Source organism: Monomorium pharaonis, chromosome 2 (assembly GCF_013373865.1).
Source record: "Monomorium pharaonis isolate MP-MQ-018 chromosome 2, ASM1337386v2, whole genome shotgun sequence".
NCBI classification, from domain to species: Eukaryota; Metazoa; Arthropoda; class Insecta; order Hymenoptera; family Formicidae; genus Monomorium; species Monomorium pharaonis.
The window spans coordinates 14,645,348-14,667,886 of NC_050468.1; the positions used below are offsets into that span (position 1 = coordinate 14,645,348).

The following is a 22,539-nucleotide window of genomic DNA, read 5'->3' on the forward strand; positions in this document are numbered from 1 at the left end:
ATAAAACAAATTTTTGTTCAGTGTATATTTATAATTTAGAAAATCGGCCGGGTTTAATTAAAAAATTGAGATGATTATTATGTAAGTTTTTAAAAATAATAGTCGCCAGATTCGGAAGAGAAGGATGAATTTAAGAAAATAAATATTAAAGATATGATGAAGCTCTTTGTCTTGTAAAAATTATCGAAAACACGGGGAAATAATTCCGATTTAGTTCTACGTCTGATTAGGTCGTTCGTTTGCCCGTGTCATACTTGACCCTCGTTAATAGCTCGATCAGATCGTAGGGAGTTGATGCGAGCTGCTAAATTATTTACCTCGGGTGGCTTTATCGTTTCCAAGGTAACGATTTGGCGATTTGGCCATTGCCGTGATTATGTATGCAGCGACTCTCTGATCTGATAATACATCGTGCAGTGTGCAGTGTGCAAGAAGCGTACGTTATCGTGTGCAAACCGATAACGCGAATCGAAGGGATACGCTTGGATACGCTTTTGGAAACATTAGGCAAGTTCTTTTGAAGAAAATAATGATCGAGCTATAATCTTAATATTATGATCAGATAATTTGAGTTTTAGATTGCCTGCAATTAATTTTTGGAATTTAAGTTATCTGAGTTACAATTAAAGCCGCTAATTTTAAAAAATTCTCTTTATGAGGATATATGGAAATAAAAGTAAGAGAGAACAAAATCTTTATTTCAATTATTTGCAAAATTAAAATATGTGTTTTGTATAAAACAGTTGCAAATGAACATAAAAGTTTTAAACTTTGACATTGGATCTTATTATATGTATATTTATTAATATAATAGACCTGAATTATAAATCGAAAAATAAATTGAAAATAACAAGGAAACTAAATTAACTTTACTTTAGTCTTTAATCTTTTAATCTTTGAAAGTTTCCAATCACTTATGTGCAATTTTAGCTTCTCAAAAGTTAGTAGCATTGAAAATTGTTACTTTATGATACGAAGTTCGCACATAATAAACAAATAACATATAAGTAGGCCATATAAATTGATCTTTAATGAGTCTGTTGTTTCTAAAAAAAAATATTTTAAACTTATTCCGACTTATTCCAAAAAAATTGATACATATGTTAATCTTTGCAGTTAGGAAGTTGAATGATATTGTAATATTATTACATCATAACATGTTATAATACAATGTATATAATAAACTTTGTAGCCAATTTTTATAAATAGGACCTGTACTACTTCGTCGTGTTTTTGTTGTATTAAACAGACGCAGTATTGCCGGTTCTAATTTTTTAGCTCTTTTTACATGTTTCTTACGACATATCTTTTAAATATAATCCTAGATAGTAGACAAATTAGATGGAAATATATGGCAAGTGAAGTAAATTGTTTAAATATGTAATAATTTAATACACATTCATATAGTTTTATTTTCGGGGAAGTTGTCGACTAACAAGTTGCTAACCGCTCGACGTTGGCATGATCGACGGGCACGTAGCGGAAAGTTCACGTTCGCCGTCTGGCTCGACGACGATAACAAATTCATTTCGAAGCCGCCGTAAACGATCCCCTGTTGAGCTATCCGCGAAAGTGCGCCCGAAGCTTTCGTAATTTATTAAAACGTCGCAGACACGAAAATTCGAACGAGCCTTCTGCCTTCTCGAGCCTTCCTCTCCCCCTCCCCCTCGCCGCCCCCCGCGAGCCACCACTTCCCTCCTGCCTTCGCCAGCCCCAACGCGGATGTCTAACTCCTTCCTCCGTTTCTCTTCGGGGTCGCTGTAAAATTTTCAGTGGATCCTGCGCAAGCGGAAAGTGGTACCTGGGTGGTTACGACGGACCCACGTCCACCATTTACACACGTTTTCCTCGTGTGTAGCTGGCGCGTAAAACGATCGTGAGGGCGGGGTGGAGGGGGGGTGAGGGGAAGGGGGAGGACCGGGGACGGCCGGGGCTTGGCACGTGGAATAAGAATCCAAAAAGACGAAGGTGAGGAAGACGACGAAACGGCTCCCCGGGGTTTTCCCCAATCAGCCGGCGCCGGGGCGAGCTCCGCCGTTGCTCCGCGGGGCTAAAATGCAGTCTCGTCCCCCCCGCCCCCGTTTTCCGCCGGTATTTTCCCACCTAAGGCCGCCGCGCGGCCGTCGAGTACGCGCGAACTCGCTAATGCCGCACTAGCGTTGCCGCGAAGCATCTTGCAGCCGGCACACTCGGGGCAACTTTTATACGCTCGTATGGATTCCATTAGTAATCTTTATGCGATCTGTTAACGCGCACCGTGCAGAAAGTCGGAAGAGTCCTCGGAGGATTTCTTTATTCTTCCGCACGCCGGTTCGCACGACTTTTATAGCGGAGCACCGCCGGAGCTGAGTCTGCACTCGCATCGCGCGCGTCGTTACGTTTATATCGTTCTGCGAGAATTTCGGGGATTAGAACGTCGATACGATTGTTGAGTACGTTTTGTGCAAGTGACATTTACTCGTGAGAGTATCGAAAAAGAGAGAGAATTCTAGAACTATCACTTCAGCCATTTGCGATCAATTTTTTTTTAGGAAAAAAAATTTCGAAACGAAATTATCCATTGTTGCAATTGCTTGAGCTTTAATATTAAATGTCTAGTTAATTTTGACATATATATAGTCATATTAGATTATGAACGAGACAAAACTTCAATTTTGATATTGAATTATGTGTACGGAGAAACATTTCCCGTTTCTGTTCTGTTTATAAATATCGTTATTCTTTTTGTAAAAATTCTTTAATTTGTAAAAGAAATGATTTTTACTTTGACATTTTATAAATCAATGGAGCGAGACATTCTTTATACAAATGATTTAATTAATTTTGAATTAATGAACATTCTTCAATTGAGTTATAATCAATTCGAACTCAATTAAAAAATATTTTATTAATATTGGGAGCTGGATTAGGAAAATGATATACCTTTTTATTGTCAATTATAAAAATATTATGTTTTTGGTATTTTATATTTTGCTTGTAAATAATGCATATTCAAATAATATATGCTTAATCTATATGAGTCATAATGATATTACTAATAACGCCTACACCTTTCTCGAGCATCACTATTGCTGCGATGTTGCGAAATAAAACTGCGCGCAAAGTATAGTATCCGGCTGCCGTGCAACTTCTGCATACCCGCTTTAAGCGATTCTGTTAGTAACCTTTATACTGCTGGGGAAAGAAGGAAAATCCTTCGAGAATTTTTCCCTGAACGGCTTACCTCTCGACTTTCAAACGAGACCGTTCCGCCATTTTATGCATAGTGGTACCGAATAAAGTCATGGCAAAGTAACAAAGTAGTAGATAAAAGTTAACGTCAATGCTCAACGAAAAGAAATGTTATTCTACCTTTGCGTTTACGCGAGCTTTGTTTATAACGAGCATAATATTAATACATTTGATTTTTTTTATGTTGCAGGTAAGCGTGCATATTCATCGTGTTATAACGTAAGCGACAGTTTAGCGAGTGATGAAAACGACGTTAAGTAAGTAGTACTGAATACTGAATCTGTAGTATTATTACAATTATTATAGCGTTAAATATTATATACGCCGTAAATAAATATTGGCATGATAAAGTATCGCGACAACTATGCAATGTATCCCGCGTATCATTCCCCGTCAATTAGTAATTAGATACTTGATCATTTGCTTCTCCTATGTGCACATATATTTGATGAAGCCGGGTACACGGCGTGTTCTAATGAGTGCTGTTGGTATCAACGACGCCATAATTGCACCGAATTACATTGCCTCGCCGATCGAATATGCAGTTAATGTTTGGCAAACGTACGTCCGAGAAGTTAATTCACGAAACGCCTAATAACTGATCAAATCCATTTTGTTTCAATGGAAACGCAAACGAATCCGCGATAAAACGGACGGCTATGGAATTCTATTCCTCGGATATTGAATACTGCGGTTTATTTTGATTTTAATAACACGGATATCGTTTGTGTGTATGCGTGTGTAACAACTTTTTTCAGGATACAATGTTTCTCTTTTATATATTTGTAAATCTCCTTGTGTTATCTTGAATATTTTACCTCCGAGAAATCTTTCTCGGGCTTTGATAAGTCCTTACCAATCGATTTGTCAGTTGTAAATACCGCAGTCGAAGCCCGCGGGTCAATCAATACACCTTTCACTCAACATCAATAACCGATAACTTTCGATATTGCAATATCATTCTGCGGGACTTCGTCCGATACGAGACCGCTAAACAATCTTAGTGTGTGTCTACCATAAGACGCCGCTACATTATAGATTCTCTCGCGGACGCGAACCCTAATATCAATCAGCATCGATCTTAAGTATTCCAATAACGACGACATTTGGTTTAGGGCAAGTTAGGTCGCGGCCAATTGCCTCCCGGTTCCAGATCTTAGATCTGAGACGATTCGAGACGAGTCCGAGGACGCTATGCGCAATTAGGCAACGGGATCAATTTGACGGCAGGAGGGACGACTGATCGAGCGATCGCTGCAACTTTGCGTCTCGATTATTGATTCTGGGGGGGCCGAGCCCCCTTGAATCAGCGAGGCAGCACTCGCGTTACTTACAGATACGCAAACATAGAGAAGGTTGACAAACGCTACACGGTTGGAGAGGAGATATTGCCGCGCAATTGACCCTATATCCCCACGGCGTTGCGCAGTATGATATTAGATTAGATTTTGGCAAATTGTCCTCTAGAATTACGCGGACGCACGAGGGAGTCACGTCGTTGTTTACCGTGCGTTAGAATTCGACATTTCGTGAGATTGTTACACCGCATGCAACTTGGAAATGCAACGTGACGCTGTTGGCTGTTGATACATTTGTATGATATATTTGAACGGCACGGCGAGAGAGAGAGAGAGAGAGAGACATTGCAATTTGAATTACTAAACATGTTTGTCACGATACCCTATTTCGTAATTACTTCCAAATTGTTTTTGCTTCAACGGGAAAACAATTTGTAACGTATGAAACAATTCGATTTTTGGATATCCATTAGCGAATGCGATAATCCTATTGTTGACTTTAGTGTTTGTCCGCTATCAGCGCGCACGGTATTTCGACATTAATTACAAAACGTCGCTATTAAATTATCTCATTAATGTGTCTTTGTGGATGAAATTCCTAAAACTTATTCAAGTTCCGCAATTAACTCTTGCTATGTAAAAGATCGTTGCAGTTACGTAGATGCTTCATACGGGATTATCGGAATGAAATTTGCATGGCGTAGCCGCGAATAATCTTTTCGCTTTTCATCGTGCAAATAGCAACAAACATTACGCCACAATAATTACGTATTGTCATCTAATTGGCTCGATATTCCTGGTATTATTACAGCGTATGCGATATTAGATTAGATTTCGCCAAATTGTACGTGGAACGATGGAAAATTACGCGGCTGCATTAGAGGGACCGGCGGCTTTATTTGTCAGGGTTGATGATGTATGTGCGGGATACTGTGAAAATGTGCTTCGTTTAAATACATTTGAAATTGTGACGAATCACGGTTTCGAGAATTAAGAACGTGCAAATTTTATCGTTCTAGCTGTAAATCGCGGATCAAGCTCTTTTAAAGGAAAGATATTAAATGTTTAATACTGCGGCGATACGACGTGTTATCGGGATATTTATTTCGATGACGGAATTCGTTTCGTGAATTCGTCGATTAATTTACTTTGCGAGTTTTTACGTTTCCGAGGCCCGTAACTCCTTGGTGAATTTTTACCGATCGGCCGGCGTTTTCGGAATTACGGTGCACGCGCTCCGTGGGAAAATCATATAACTTCCTAATAAAGTATTTAGCGACCGTATGGAAGCGCAGCGAGGATGGCTGTACGTACGGACGAAGCGAAGGAGGCGGCGGCTGCGGCTCGTGTAGTAGAGAACGTGGTGGAGATGCAGGAGTGCCGGTACGGCGGGAGTTTCAGTTTCCGGGTGATCTGTGGCTCCCTCGTCGTGAGAATCGATGCCGCCAGCCGCCCAATAACCATACATCGTACGACTATCACACCCCTGGGGTATATACCCGCGCGCACCGTATCCTCCTCTCTCTTCTTCGCCCTCACGCCTTTCTCTCACCCTCTCGTACGCGCGCGTGCCCTTCCGCGCCCTCCCGTCTCTCTCTCTTTCATTCGACCTTCTTCATCTCTACTTGCCTTATTACAAATAACCAGGCGCACCTACCCCGCTTCGCTTGAGAAAAATTGCCCGGGATTTGAATTATTGCGCGTTATTCCTCTTTCTCTCTCTCTCTCTCGCGCGCGCGCGGCTCGAATTACTATTCGTTATTTTCCCCGCCCGAGATTCAAATTATCTTAGGAGGTGCGAATTGTTATTTATTGGTCGTTTGTATCGAATATATTCAGGTCGTTCCTTCCGAAATTTTAAATGCCGCCTTAAATTGTAAGGCTCATTTTTTCTCTCTCTTTTTTTTCTTTCTCTCTCTCTTTTGGGTTTTTCCCCACCTGTTCTTTTCAATCTTTGCGTAGTTCTTTTGAAATTTTTATACGCAATCTCCTGCCCGTTGTAGTCTCATCTATTTGTATATCTTTGTTCTGTACATTTCATTGGCTTTTAAGAAAAAAAACGTTGCAATAACGGCTCAGTAATTCGCCTCTTAGTTATCATGTGCATGCTCTCGATTTGCGTCACACCATGACAACACGTTACTCGTATCGTAAATATCTCCTATCACTGTTGACTATAGTATACTGTGCAACCCGATCTCAGCCTTCACTTGAATTTCAGAGTAGCGCGTGTAATTGGAATTAATCTCCATCCAGCTTGATACAACGAAGATGAGTGAATATTATGGTTTATATCATTGCGATACCGATCAATAACTTTTGTATTTGAATATGGTTTATATCGTGTGCATTTTGCGATATATTTTTTCTATGATTTTATTCTTAATTTTTTATTTCTTTATTTATATTTCTTTATCTTTGACTATGACATTTCATTATCATTAACTAGTTTGAAATAATACTTTACTTTCTATTTTTGCATTATACATAAGCGAATATTTAAGATTTCTTGCACGGCTTGAATTGTAGATAAATAAATCGCTTATTGAAAATTATTGCTATTCAAGCCGAACCTTAATATTTGAATCACTGAAAAAAAGAGTCTTGTTAAATTAATTAGTAGGTACAACTAGATTCTGGACTTCTTTTTTAGTGTTATTATTCCAAAATGATCTCACTTTCTCCTGATTTTTCAGTTTTCTAAAATAATTATTTTAAATATAAATTTTGTTGCACAAGTGAGTTATAGTTGCCGCTATTATTCGTTATTTTTTACTCATTATGGAGAAAGGACATTTAAGACGGCGACTGAACATAGAAGAGAAAATTGTGTTCCCGTTCCTCGAGTAAAATTATGCAAAGTTACGAGTGCGACTCGTATTTCCTGTGATAAACCGTTAGCGTATTATTAAAATTAAAATCTGGAGTAACGGGTAGAAAATCTACCGTAATTTAATCTCTTTAAGCTGCACATTTACGAAGCTATCGCTAAAAATTTAAATCGTTATGTTCATATTGCATTTTGTGATTATTGGCATAATTTACGTAAACAAATTAACGAAAAGTATATCGAATAAACGGTCGTACATTATTTACGTATTTAGCTAGTTTTTATAGAGAATTAATGTGATATGTAACGTTATATCTATAAAATTAATATACGTGACATATGTTTTATAAGAATAATATGATGCAGCACTTGATATCAATTTAGATATTGTATCGCACAGCGAATTTAAAAAGCGAGTGGTTGGCGAAACGCGGATCGATTAGCGTTACGCTGTGAGATCGTGCTTTTTAAATGTTGCAATTAATTGGTGGAAGGAGAAAAGGGGAGGAAGATGGAAGAAAAAGCGTTCAAAGGCGATATTTATAACGGTTCTGATTTTACCGCGAGGAAAGAGCTTCGGGTTTGAGCTGCCTGTAGAGTCGCGGTATAACCGGGGGAGTTGATGGGGAAGCAGAAGAAAAAGGGGAGGAGAGACGGCGGTGTAAAAAGAAGGAAGGAAGCTCAAGAACATTCGAGAGTGGAATACGAAGTGGGCCGGAGGAGACGAGACGGAACGTGATAATTGCGGCGAAGGATAATTTAACAGGCGGCTCTTTTCCGCCTCGGCTTCTGCTCACTGTCCGCCCCCGCTTCCTTCTTTTTTCCCCCCTCTCTTTCCTCTCATTCCTGTTTTTAATACATCTTCCTGTCGTCGCGCGGCGACGTGATGCTAAACAAGTACTGCTCGAGAGCGTACGACGCAGAAAATAGCACGACCTCTGATTGGAGATGTGTGTTACGAGGAATTCCCTGTAATTTGTTTTAATTTCAACAACGCTGCAGTTAACCCTCTCAATTTTAATTGGCAGAGAATTAGATTGCCCCCAAACAAATCGATTACCTTCGATTTTTAACGTCCCATTTCACCGCCGGATTCGTCGAGGGAGTGAACTTGTCTATCGATTTATTACCAAGGTATATAGATTAGATTTTGAGATGTCGTCTCGCGCGTTTTGGACTGTTCGCTCGTTCTCCGCCTCCATCCGCGCTGGGCGCTCAGACAGTCACTACGGCAGTATTTATGGAAATGAAGCGAGGTAGTTTGAACCCTCTTTTCGCCCGCAGTCCTGCCATCCGTCCGCGCCGACTACATCTACTCCATCCCGTCTCTCCCCCCTACCCTACCGCTAAATTTACCTGAGGGGTCCACCCTCACACGGACTTTTTCCACTTTGCTCCCGCGCATCCGCCACCCCTGTCGTTTCATCCCGCTTTATTCTCTCCCTCCGTTCTTCTTCCGCCGTCCCCTCTATGACCATTTCTTTCCCGTTCACGACCGTCTTCTTCTCGCTCTCCTCGTCTCGCGTGCGGGCAAAATCCACGCGCGCAGCTGTCGCCGCTGTTTGCCCACCTAATTACGCGGAATTCATAAGTTACGGAGCGCGGCACGCGTGCCGGCGAGGACTCCTCCCCTGGTGTTACTTTTATTCCCGCTGTAATTTACGAACGTGAACGCGCTTATACGCCGTTTCCCGCGGCCACCTTTTTCGCGCGGCCTTGCGGTAACGCGTTATTTTTTCTACGACGTTTCTATGTGAAAGCGTCGTCGGTTCGGATTTTGAGCTAATTGATCGCGCTGCCGTTGCACGAGCTCGCTTTCGAGGAGGCGAATTGAAGAAGTTGCAAGGCGCCTTAAGTGTACTCAATTGGTTTCTTTCGCCAGTTTGTGGAAGGGATTATTTTACTTCCGGGAAAGAGTGTTGACTGTACTTATTCGAACAAATTAAGTTAAATGGGAATTAGTTGACAAAATTATTTCAATAAAAAATTATACTTTATGGTCACAATGGAAGCTAACAATAAGCTAAGTAAGATGGGGAAAAAGAAGAAATACAATTTTTTAATTATTTTATACACACACACACACAGTTATTCTACACATCTTTATTTCATCTTTCTAAACTTTATTTCTTTAATTAAGAAAGCCGCGTATTTCAGGCTCGTATCGTTTTAATGAGAACTTATTATCCGTAATTAATAATGATTTTTTTATCAAGAATAAATGTGAAACTGACGAAGAAAAATATCGCGCTTTAATTAATCTCACTTTCGCCACGCTTGGAATTCGATTTCACGTAATTAGCCGTAGGGGCCTGTTAGCTTTGATATCGGGCTAATCGAGCTGTGCAATTTCGGCGGCGGCCCTTGTGACAGATTGTTTGTAATGCGGAAACCAGAAAATGGTTGTTAACGTATAAAAGTAGCCGAGTATTGCTTAACGAGCGGAATTTAAATGAAATGAATTCAGTTTTGGTCAGGGAGACGCGATCATCGTCTTTCTCCTTGTATTTTTTGAAGTCTCACGATGCTCGTTAACTTCGTAACTTTGAAGAGGTCGATCCACTTGAGAAAATCGTTCTTTATACAAAGATAAAGTACTCGCCCGACTTGTGTATATTCCATAATCATTTGCTGATGGTTAAGTGTACTTGTACAATGGCGTGCGCTAATCGAAGCGATCACTTTATCGTATCTTTTTTATTGGTCGAACGTATTAATACTGATTTTGACACCTGTATGATTTTTATGATAATAAAACTTCTTAACAATAATGAAAATTCTTAATTTTACAATAAAATAATGCTGAGCATTAAGTTGTGGATATCTTATCATGTACAATATGTAATAGAATTTTTATTGTTGTAAACATACAATGATTAAATATTATATGATTAATTCTCATAAGTAAGGTGTTGAATAGTGTACTTTTTAGTTTATGTTATTATCTAGCTATTTGTATCATTTAACTTTCTATGTGCACATGTGGGTCTACAGTATCTGCAGCAACATATACTTGTAACTTTAAAACAAGCAGATTTGTTTTATTTGGGTTTTCTGTAAAAAAAAGTAAGTGAAAGAAGAAACTCGAGACTCCAGAATCACTATAAAAGACCAGTAATTTCGATAATTATTTACGATCCATTTTTTAAAATCAAAACGACGTCTCTTTACAAGATTTTGAAGAAAAGTGTCGCTTTTCTATTTAATTGTCACAAAATAGATATTGGACGATTGAAATTCGTTACTTGCATCAAACTTATTAAAAGTATATTAAACAAACAGTGTTTAACGAAAATAACAATGAAAGCTTTAATTACAATATTGACAGATGTTTTACGAATTTTATGACATTTATTTGAATATGTTAAGGTGAGAAAAATAGCGTCAGACATGAGACAAATTCAAGTGCACTGGGAAAGTTAAAATTCTATGTTAGGTGGTGTTTATTTTCTATAGGTGTTTTTGGAAATTTTGATAACGTTATCGACCACCAAAGCGGTCAATATTAAAATATCGGGTACGGATTGGAAACTACTATTATGAGTTACTGAGATAACTATGGCAATCAACGTGTTAACGTGAAAGCCCTTAAATTTATTAGCTATTTAGGTACGTGGGGCGAGTATGCAATTTACCTGTACCGGCGTCATTAACGCAGTGCGTCATATTGCGCGGCATGGGATAATCTCCAGCCGGGCGAATTAATTTGTTTTCACAAAGATCTCAAAGAGCGGGTCCCGCGAAAGGGTGAAAACGCGGCGGAGGGAGTGTGCACGCTCCCGTTTGATCGACGCTTTTCGTGGCTGCATCGAAGTGCTCATTAATTCAGCACTTTTACGAGGGCGGTCAGAATCCATTCCGGACGATTAGACGGCCACGTTTGCCGTCGTCGTTGCCGGCGTTGTAGGGCCGAGAGAAAGAGTTAAACGCACACTTAGCGATCGAGCTCTTACGATGGCTCTCGAATCGAGGCAAATACCGCGCTTCGAGCGCCGACGAGGGGTCTGCGCGCACCCCCGCGGTAATACAGCCGCGAGCGAGCGAGCAGGGGCAGAGATGCGCGTCGCCGCCGAGACGAATCAATATGAGGATAATTTGGCCGCGTCCTGAAAAATTCAACGCAAAATTTCACGCGAGCGAGCGGGACACAAGGGGAACGATGTATTCAGTTACGCCCAATTATTATCTTTCCACCGTCGTATGCCCGGTTCGCAGCTCACGTTGCTCACGAATTCCATCACTTTTTGATTGCGCGGCGACGCGTCTCTGTGCAATGGAAAATTGAAATATTCAAGAGCGGTGTCGCCTCAAACGGGAACGGGATGCGAATAATTCCGATATTCCCGGGGACCGATCGGATCACGTTCCGGTGCCCGCGGGGGAGGCTCCGGCTCCGGGAAATATAGGCCACGGGAGTTAAGCGACGGTCAGAACAGACCGGGCATAGTAATTTAAGTTGCCATAAGGAGATCAGTTACACCGGCCGCCTTGAATCGCTCCTCCACGTTTTCTGCCAGTTGACATCCGCGAATTCTACTTGCAACCTGTTGCTCTCTGTCTCTCTCTCCGTCCGCGCCCAGCCACCCCCGTCGCGCAACCTCTTTCCCCCCACGTCTCCTGTCTTCGTCGTCGTGCCCCGCTAACGGGGTTCACGTGTAAGTGCATCCAGTACTTTAAAATCTCATCGCCGCTTTGCCACGTTCGTAATCCGACTACGCCATCAAATTGCGATAGCGCGCGACCTAGGAAGAAGTCTCATCACTATGTTCACTCGGTACATTCGGCGCCGAGTGTGCTTATCCGATTCTCGTCTCGTGTTTACCGGATGAGATTTTTATGTTAAACCAGTGGAACTTGAAATAAACGACTGTATCTAGTTTTAAAGATAGCTGTGAGTGGAAATGTGAAATCTCCAAAGGATCTCTTCTCCTAACGAGAGGGCTTTGATTGTCAAAATCCTGCTGTTGCGATTATGTTTGCACTGAGAAAAGAATGTAATAATAATCAAGCTTTATGAAGTAATTTTAACTAAATGTTCGGTTAATATAACCAAATGTTTAGTGATAATTAGTAATTATATTAACAGTAACATAGCAATAATGACCAATCGCTTACTAAACGATTATCAAACAGTTATTAAATATTGCTAAATATTTGATTATATTACTGAACTATTTAGTTGAAATTATTTTACCCAAGCTTAGTAATTATTATCTAGACTTGATGATTATTATTATTATTATCATCAAATACTACCAAACTATTTTTTCAAAGTAGAATTTATTTTACGGACTTTATCTGTAGCATCTTTTTATTTATAATTTTAACATTAACATTTATTTTAGTTTTCCTGTGATTTAAAAATATTATCGTTTATGATTGAGGCAATATTAAATAACATGCAACATTTAAAATTATATTAATTATTAGAAAATTACATTTTAAATCGAAACATCCCTGCAGTCTGATATTGTGTCTTCAGTTTTTCGCCACGCCGAGGATATGTATTTATAATTGAACCGATCGCATTATATAAGTGCACACGCTTCTCCGACAGTTTGACTTATGCGTGCGTCGCGACGGGGAAAATTTACATGTCGCATGGTGCAGCTCAGACCGGTTGCATGCCGGAATGCTATGCGTTATCCGACTGCCGACAGCAGCAGTTGTAGTTGAAATCGTGCGGCTGCCTCGAATGGAAATACATCTGTGCATCGTATATGTTGCGATTTACCGTTCATCGAAGGAATGAAAACGCCCCTGCTCTACCCTCTCACGACAACTCTACACCCGTCCAATCTTCCGTACGTATACTCGCTTCGCATTCGCGACGAGGAAGATCGTTACTCCTTCAGAGCAGCTCAGGCGGTAGGTACCTCGGAATGATCAGGTTACACTTGGCATGTGAATATAATGCATACGTGCATCAACTGGCAACCTATAATTCGCAGTGATTGGTATGTCGCGCGAGACGTAATTTTTTATAGACAAGGTGCGCACGGCAATAACGTGAGATTGCTGTTATGTCAATCGTTATGTCAATGACCGGTTGATCGATAATGTCGGCTTTCGTCGAGTATGGAAGTGCTTTCCTTCCTAGGCAGTATCTATAATGCTCCACACACACACACACACACAAATTCATCTCATTTCACATAACTTGGAAATGAGTTTTACATCAATAGAGTCGTTGAGTTTGAAGCTTCGTTGTCGCGAAGCCGCTAACAATGCAGCGTTCAATCGAATTTTTGCAATCCCATTGTCCAACTAATTTTTGTAAGGGCACGTGTATCTTTTTGTGTCACGTGTAACAATGTATAACGGGGACGCTTCTTCTCGCGGGGCGGAAAGAAAACAAGTACGTTACAGTCGCGCTGGTATAATCCACGGCAAGGAACATCTGCGTGGATTCGTGCCCGCTCGAAAATGGAGACATTTTAAGCTCACGGGACCTCGTCCTGCTTGGCTCCCCTTCAAGGAATTTCGGTCTATGCAAACGCTCGGCATATATAAAGGACCAGATGTCCTGTTACCTCGACGCAATCAACTTCGAATACCTTCCCGAGAATTCACATGCGGCCGTAACAAACCTCGACATCGCAAGAGACTAGACTCCCGAAATTTTAGATGCTTTTATACGAGAAATATAAGAGGCAAGAAGCTGAAGTCGCAGTTGAAAGGCTCTTTGGTATCTTGCTAGTATTATATAATATTGAAAAGAAAAATGTAGACTTATTATAAACTAGAGAAAGAAAGAAAGAGTTTCCTGCAAAAATTTATATAACACTGATTTATACACTGAAAAAAGGGATGTCTTGTCGTGTCAATTAGATATCTGATTAAAAAATGGACGAATCAGAAATTTTGTAGGAGTTATACCGGATTTTAGTAAAGACTGTCAAACATATTAGTTAAAAATAATATCTCGAGTCCTATTTATAATAATCAGGAAATTTGCTTGGTTTTACAAACACGCGCTCAATCATACATGTCTTGTTGATACAGTTAAACCATTTTTCTCAGTAAATGTAATTTGCACACTTTAATTTTATATAATTTACATACAATGCAGATAGCGTAAGAAGCTGACTTTTTTGTCTTGAATAATCAAATTATATTTGTCATGGAAGATATTGTGTGTCCTTCTGTAATTTATAAGAAAATACGATTTTCCAGTGAAAATGTGAAATTAATAAATACGACGCGCGTGATTCCGAGCATTTGAGAATTTCTCGCGCGTCCGGGATTCAACGGTATTAAAGAATTCGTAATATCGGATGCGCGTGTCTGCAAAAGGCTCCCGCTGACGTCTTCTCGCATCGAGCAACCGCATTAGGACGACAGACACGTGTGTAGTTTTGCATATTTTGCGAGAAACACCTGCGAGAACTAAGCGCGTACTCTCCCTCTCCCTTCCCCTTCTTTCCACGACTTCTTCCTTCTCTCAGAAGGGTAGAAGAGAGGCGGTGACATTTTGCAATAGCAGAACGCTTGGCGTTCCTCTTCCTTTCTCTTTTCCTTTCTTCTTTTTCTCTCTCTCTCTCTCTCTCTCTTTCTTTCTCTTGATGGTTTCAAGAGGATTCGCACCGATGTGCGCTCCCCGCTTATCTCTGTTTCTACGACGTAGAAGATGCGAGGAGCACCAGATGTCCCAGTACCTCGGGCGCAATCTACTTCGAATGCATACCCACGAATTCACATGCGGACGTGCCTCATGCAAATGTCTTTCTTGCCCGCGTCGCTCTTTCCTAAAAGACACCCCGCGCGCAGCGGCGTTCATTAAAGTTATTAGTTTTGTGAGACTCGCCGGGCGCTCCAATATTCTCAAAGAGTTGTGCGGCATACACATTGTTATGTATTATGGGCACGTGGCAGTGTAGGGAAAGTAATTGTATTCTAGTTTTGACACTTTCCCTCTTCTTATTCGTTATAACTATTCCTTTTACTCACGTTTTCCTCTTCTTTTATATTGAAAATGTACTTTTGATGGTGACAGTTAATGTAGTCATATAATGAACTAAGTCGTTAAGTATAATTTATCTTATGAATAAACTGACATTAATTATTCGTAGTATCGGTAAGAATTGATCAGCAATCAATATGTCCTCACTAATAAGGAGTAAATAGCTCGTAATTTGCAAAATAACTGAGAAACTAAAAGGCCGAGAAACAAAAACCGAGCAAATTAAAATATAGCTTTTTAATAATCAATTTATTTTTATTTAATCATTTAATGAACTGTACGTTCCGATTTATTTTGCTTTTCTTAGCAATATTAATAAATAATGTTAAACTAATTAATTAAAGACAAGCACATTTTAAAATAAATATAAGTACAAATAGCTAAAGCGATTACGTATCCGAATCACATATGTATGTCAAAAGTTACATCAAAATTTAATAGATAAAATCAATATAAAATTACAAACAGTAAACATATTTTATAAATTACTTGTCTGCTGAGTTTGAGCAATAAAATGCTGAAATATCAATATATAAAAAGGAATGCGTGATTCTTCGCTCTTACGAGAATGAGTTGAGTTCAGTTTGGTAAAAATAAATCAAAGAAATCGTCAGATGTGGTTAAACAGTGATGTATCCAATAAATGGTTTGGTTAAGAAAGAAAGTAAAGCGACATGTACAGTTTATTAAATAAATGCTTTGAAATAAATTTAGTTAGAAAATTATACTTTTTAATTTGATTGTTTTTTTATTTTTTTTCTCGATTATTTTGTCCTCACCGTTTCGGTCATCATGAAATAATAATTTTAACAGATATAAATAATTTGATAACTTGTGATTCGTGTCACGAAAGGAAATTATGTGAGCGGAAACGTAATGAATAACATTATTAAATTTATTATAATTAAATTTTAATTTCTATTTAAATCATTTTATCTCGTGTTACCAGATTATCACGATATTTTTCCTAAAAATTATTCTTAACTGTTTAAATGTTGATTGTAAATTTTGTGTGGTACTATTTCATTTACTTTTTTCTTAGTTTGTGTTACCGTAATGACTATCTTCCGAAGCAATTAAATCGCGCTCTCAGGATATTCTCGAACGTCGTACTTTGAATTTTTTCCGTGAAGGTGGTCTAATCGCATCGATAATTTGAATAGACGGGGAAACTCACGTGGCGCATTCCGTATTTATCGGATCTCGAGACTTTATTCAAATTTCACGTCACTCGATTAAGCAGTCGATTTACTCCGGATTTGCTTTCGCGGGAACTTCGCGGTTCCCTGCGACTTCGACCACGTGCAAATTCGCAGGGATCTACTCTAATAGCGCGCGCTTAGGCGAAACGAGAGAGAGAGAGAGAGAGAGACGCACGATGGTCGTCGAGCATAAGGCGATATAGTTGTGTAAATGTGCAAGTCCACTCACACAACGGATCCGGAGAGAACTAGCCTTTCCACTTGGTTCCCTTTTAGAGACTAGCGGAACTATGGCGACCGAATGTCTTCCTACCTTGACGCAATCTACCTCGAGTACTTACGTGCACCCACGAAACCTCCGCGTGCGGTCGTACCACGTGGAAACTTCCCCGATTCTACTTCTGCACAAAGGACACGGCTGCTTCGTCCACCATTAAGCTTATTAGTTTAAAGCTCTTTGAAATTTCTTCGTATCCCGCGCGTCCCACTTCGCAAACGAATAATTCGGCACATCTGTTTTACAAGAGAATCGAATTCATAATGAGACGAAGGCACGTGTATTATAGTATTTTAATTCCATATCAAAAGACAAGATACCTTCGAAACATTCTTACACGTCCTATTTTAATTGTTTTGCAGTTTTATATACTACTGTGATGCGACTCGACGTTGGTATTTTTAGCTTTCAGCTGTAGTGCGAAAAAATTGTAACATCTTCATTTTTTTATAGATTTATAAAAGAATATATTTATATCTTCTTTTCTTGTTTACATTTTCATCATGGAAAACTGAAGCTTGCATGGAATATTGTTTCACGTGCAGCTTTGATTTCATTTCTCTTACTTGATTTCGACGTTTAAGCAGCGGGATACGATTTCCATCCTCTAGATAGTCTAGATATATCAACTTGTGGTTGCATATACCAACCTACCAACGATCACGGTAATAATCCGTTCTATATACGTCCATGTTTCCTCGTTTGCTAGCTTCTCGAATAGAAGAGAAACGCGATTACTTTAATAACAATAACGCTTTATTAACAATAATGTTTGCTCGCGCGCCACGGAAATGAATAATAGTGAGCGGGAGGTGATGAGAATCATCGAAACAATGGCAACTTGCTCGCCCGTTTCAGCCCTTTTCTCTTTGAGATCCTTACAAAGGGGTACGTCGACTGTATTCTCGCGAGATTTGTCGAGGGCCAGCACGTGTCGCTAGTAATTTCGTGCCTTCCTTCGTTGCCTCCGTCCCTCCCCCTCTGTCTATCCGCGGGCCTCTTCCCTTCCCTTCCTCGCCGTCAAAAAAAGAGGTAGACGAGTGACGTCGGCGGACGAGTAGGATCTCGCTGTGAAATAATTCGATTTAAAATCTCGCCACGACAGCTCGCGACGGCTCGTCGTCGCCTCTAACCTCGTTTTAACGGCCTTCTCTTCCTTATTTTCAAGTACTCCGGAAACTCCCGTAAATTTGAAGAACGGTTCCAGCGCTGCGCCGTAACTTACACGTGACAAAGTTTCCATGACTAATTGCGCAACATTTACATGGTAACGCAGTTGCGTTGCGGAGAGGTGAAGGCGGGGGAGAGGGAGCAGTTTGGGGGGGGGAGGGGGGACGAGAGGACGAGTCAAGGGGGTGGAAGAGGGAGACGGACGCAGGCCCGGGGTGATTTACGATGCCATGAATAAAACGCGAACAAAGTGTATCCAGGACGGTGCCACGCGTGCTGCGAATACTCGAGTTATTTTCGAGGAATTGAAAATATTTTACGATGCGATGACGCCACGGTGTGACTTACGACCGTGCCCGCCCAATAGTGGAGAAGCTTATCCCAGCCGGGGCGATACATTTTTAGTCGCGCGATTTCGCAGCTGTATGATCCCGATCGCGTGTTCTGCCTTCCGTTACAGCTCCGCGTGCGCACGTCGCGGGACAATTTTATCATCACTCCATGTACACATTACCGACGAAGAGTCTCTCTTTGCTACATCCATCAATGTTCTCTAGCCATCTTTGAGATTCTCCCAGGTAATCCTGGCTGTATTATTCGATTGTTACAAAGTACATTGTAATATGACATTAAGATTCCGAACAAATGTTTGCGAGGTGAAAGGCAATGATTGCGATAGATGATTAGAATATAATAAATCATGGTAGTTTTATTTTTTCGTTATTATATTTAATAGAAACCAAGATTTTATCTTTTTCACCCGGTTTGTGATTCTGTCTTCTCTTTCAACAATTCGACCGCTGTTAAAAGTACTGAGACAATATTTTGATTACCTAATAAAAGTTTGAATAGTCATTTTTTTTCAAATAATCGAAATATTATTATTACTATTTTGAAGTCAAGTACGTTAATTTATTACATTAATATTCGGTGAGTGCAACAAAACAAAAAAAAAACAAACAAGAACGATAATTTCATAGTTTTCTTCATACTTTTCCTCTATTTTCCCACTTCTTGCGTAGGAGAGAACTCGCTCTAGTCCAAATATTTTTCTTAACGTAACTATCTCGGTGGAACTGTTTTCTTTCTGTGCTTTATATCTAGGGCTTGTTTCGAGAATACCGAACGCGTGTTTCGAAATGACTAGGGAATGTTATTTTCTAATGTTAAGACACAACGTTTCGGCGGCATTTCTACACGTTTGTAGAATCTAAACTATTTAAATTAAAGATATGTTGTAGGGAGTACCTTGCTTACCTACACTTTCTTGGGTGAACTGATGTACATACGAGGTTTGTTTTTTATTCCTGCACTGCTGCATTGGTGCAATAAGTTAGAATAAGACAAATATATTTTTTCTCCTTCTAACTTATTGCACTAGTGCAGCAGTGCAGGAATAAAAAAACAAACCTATGAACTGTTTATTCTCATTTTGTGGATGCTATTACCATATAATAATAAAGTGCAGCTAAAAGCGTTCGATTATTCTGATTTTATATAATAGCTATTCCATCGTATTGTTTCCTCTCTCTTTCTGAGAAATATATCGCTTCATAGAAATTCATATTATTTTACGATTTAAAGGAATTCCGTAACAAGCGCTACGTACTTCGTGGAAAATCTGTCGAGTTTTCCATTTTCGGGCGACACGAATTTAATCCAATATTTACATTTCAAAAACACATCTCCCCTAGCCCGATTCTCAACTTTCGCGTGCTCGCGAATAAATCTTCGGCCGAGTTGTCTCTCGCCCGACACAGAGCAAAAGTGGAGCGTGTTAAAGCAGCCGTGCCGGCTCCCGGAAACGGGGCGGCATTGTCTAGGACCCCTCTCCGTCGGCTTCCGGCCGGCAATGTTTCGCCTGTCTTGCGAATCGCGAATTTCGAGGGTAACGGCGGCGGCAACAGCAGCAGGTGGCCATGCACCTGGATCTCTCGTAGACGAACTGTGCACGATTGTTCCGTATTTCACGCCGGTGCGCGGTGGATGGTCTCTGCGTCCGTCGTTCTCTCTATCCTTCCTTCTCTCTCTCTCTCTCTCTCTCTCTCTCTCTCTCTCTCTCTCTCTCTCTCTCTCTCTCTCTCTCTCTCTCTCGCTCTCTCCCTCCTCCCTCCCTCTTTCTCTGTATGCCGAAACAGCGTATGAATAGGAAACTGAATGAGCCACGAGTCGCACACAACGCGAATTTGATATGCAAAAGTGCTGTTTTACGCATGGGTGCTCGGCACGTTTGTACATTCGCACGGCCTTCTACTCATGAAGATGGCAACCGGAACGCGCCACGGTGGAACAATCCATATTAAAATTAAAAAGTACTTTGAAACTGAAACGTACACTTAGCTTTTTTTCTTTTATTTTTTTCTCTTATTCAACTGCAGTTGATATCTACTACAGTATTTTCGGGAAAATGCGTTTGTTACTATAACATGAGGGATTAACGATTAAATTTGATTAAACTTCATTTCCATTTCTGTATTGACAATAAGATTCTCTCTCTGGCTTAACTCGCATAAAGGATATGAAATCCACGTTATTATAGTTCGCTGACTTGTTCCTTCGAATTTCAGCGAGGTAGAATTTCGTTGATATGTAATGAAAGCTCCGCGTACAGCTAGAGGTATTTCAACTTTCGAAAATTCGGTCGGGGCTATTTGCGATGTGCTTTTACCCGCGCGGGGGCAGTGGTGGCCAACCGCTGCAACAGCTGGTGACCAGGTGATGAACTCCATCATCATAGCTTTGGGTTATTATCGCGGTATATCCGTTACGGTAACAGATCGGCTTCGCGGAAATCATTAATGCGTCACTGTCATAAACCGCTTATCCCATTGACGTAAATCGCAAACTTTAAAATCTCTCTAATCCCATGACGTTTATTAAGACGCGATTACGACAAAAGCGTATCTACTTTGATATTTTAACTTTACGTACTACTAGAAGGGATTATTACGTTTAGCATAATTAGCTTGGCTATTCAGTTAATCATGAAAGACTGGTGTATATAAGTAAAAAGTGTTTGATTGTTCAATTTTTCTAACAAAGGTTAAAAAAAGATACGTCCGTTTGAGTTCAAATATTTTAAAAGAATTATAATTTATCAACTTTGAAATATTAGTGTATATCGTTGTTAATATATAAAACAGTTTTAAACAAAATTTGTATTAATAATAATCGATAATGTTAAAATAGAACTAATCTTCTGAGAAGGAAAGGGAGGAATTTGAAAGTTTCCGATTTTTAACGAAAAGTTAAAGGGCAGCCCAAAGGCCCACTTATATTATGCTGGCGCACAGAAAATAGGTAATTGCTCTGGATAACAAGATGACGATGCGATGCAAGAATAGCTTTCACGCGACATTGCCGTCTGATTTCGCTCATAGTATCCGACCATCCAAGCGAGTCGCATCCGACACGGCAGATTGACCTTATTCGTCATCCTTTCGGAAATGACGCTCCATTTGATAACTCGGAAGCCTTATGTCCTTATTTGCGTCGCCGAATCGCGAGCGTTGGTTCTTGAGGAAAGGAAATGGCGTGCTTATTACAGCTGCTTTTTACAAACCTGCTTCAAATTTTTTGGGATCGTAATCTACGTTATTCACTTTTCTACACTAAATTTCTTTTTTCAACTCTATCAATTCACCGATTTGATAAGCTTCTCGTATATACTGGAACTGTCAAAATGCCTTTGCCCAATACTTCATAAAAATTGGAGCACGCGGATGAATAATATATCTTTACCTGTCATGTTATTCATCTTTCTCTGTGAAGTAGACAGTGATAATCTCCGTATATTTTGAAAAACGAGCATTCGCATGACTCGCCGATTTTTCACATTTTCGTCGCTTTACGTTTTTGTCCTAGAAAATGCAATGCGTTCGCGATCGATTAGTCTCAACTGGACGCTATTACAGGAAACATTGTAATGTTTTTCCAGGACCAAACAGCGTCCAGTACGAATAGCAAAAACAAAAAAAAGAGTTCTTAATCATCTCCGATTTAGTTTTTATAGACTCGACACTGGTATGATATTCAAATCCCACTTTTTGCTGAAAACGTTACTGGCAGATTTTGTATCCGATGACAGCGGAAATGTTGTGATCGCGATACAAAAGCCGCAGTTTTGCGGTATCGAATTACACTTTTATAATAGCTTTTTTTCCTTTTTTTTGTTTGTGCCACGCGCGGATTGTCGAGTTACGATTTCTGTATTCGAAAATTTGTCGCGCATTTTATCGCATCAAAAGTCACATACCGTGATGTCAAGTGTCGTGATTAAATTTTAAACAATTGAAATCTTCGTTTGCTAACGGACACGTAGCTTTATTTTTTTAACATTTGTTTTGTCGTGATATACAATTGATACCTGTTTGAAGCAATGAGGAATAAACTTAAAATATACAGCTATCTTTTAATAATATCACCTGTTTTTTCAAAATAGAAACATATTATTTTATGTAGTCTGTATAAATAAGTTGTAAGTACTGTTTTTTTTACGTTACATTTACATCAATATTTTTTTTAGTATAATTAATACGCCGATGCCATTTTACTTTTCTTTATTTAAA

General features: G+C 39.8%; 1 protein-coding gene across 7 annotated transcripts in view; it reads left to right on the forward strand.

The window, feature by feature from the left end:
* The window catches only part of LOC105834902 (polyglutamine-repeat protein pqn-41), a 385,320-nt gene that overhangs the window by 313,195 nt on the left and 49,586 nt on the right, over positions 1-22,539 (forward strand). The gene's annotated exons all lie outside the window — the stretch shown is intronic.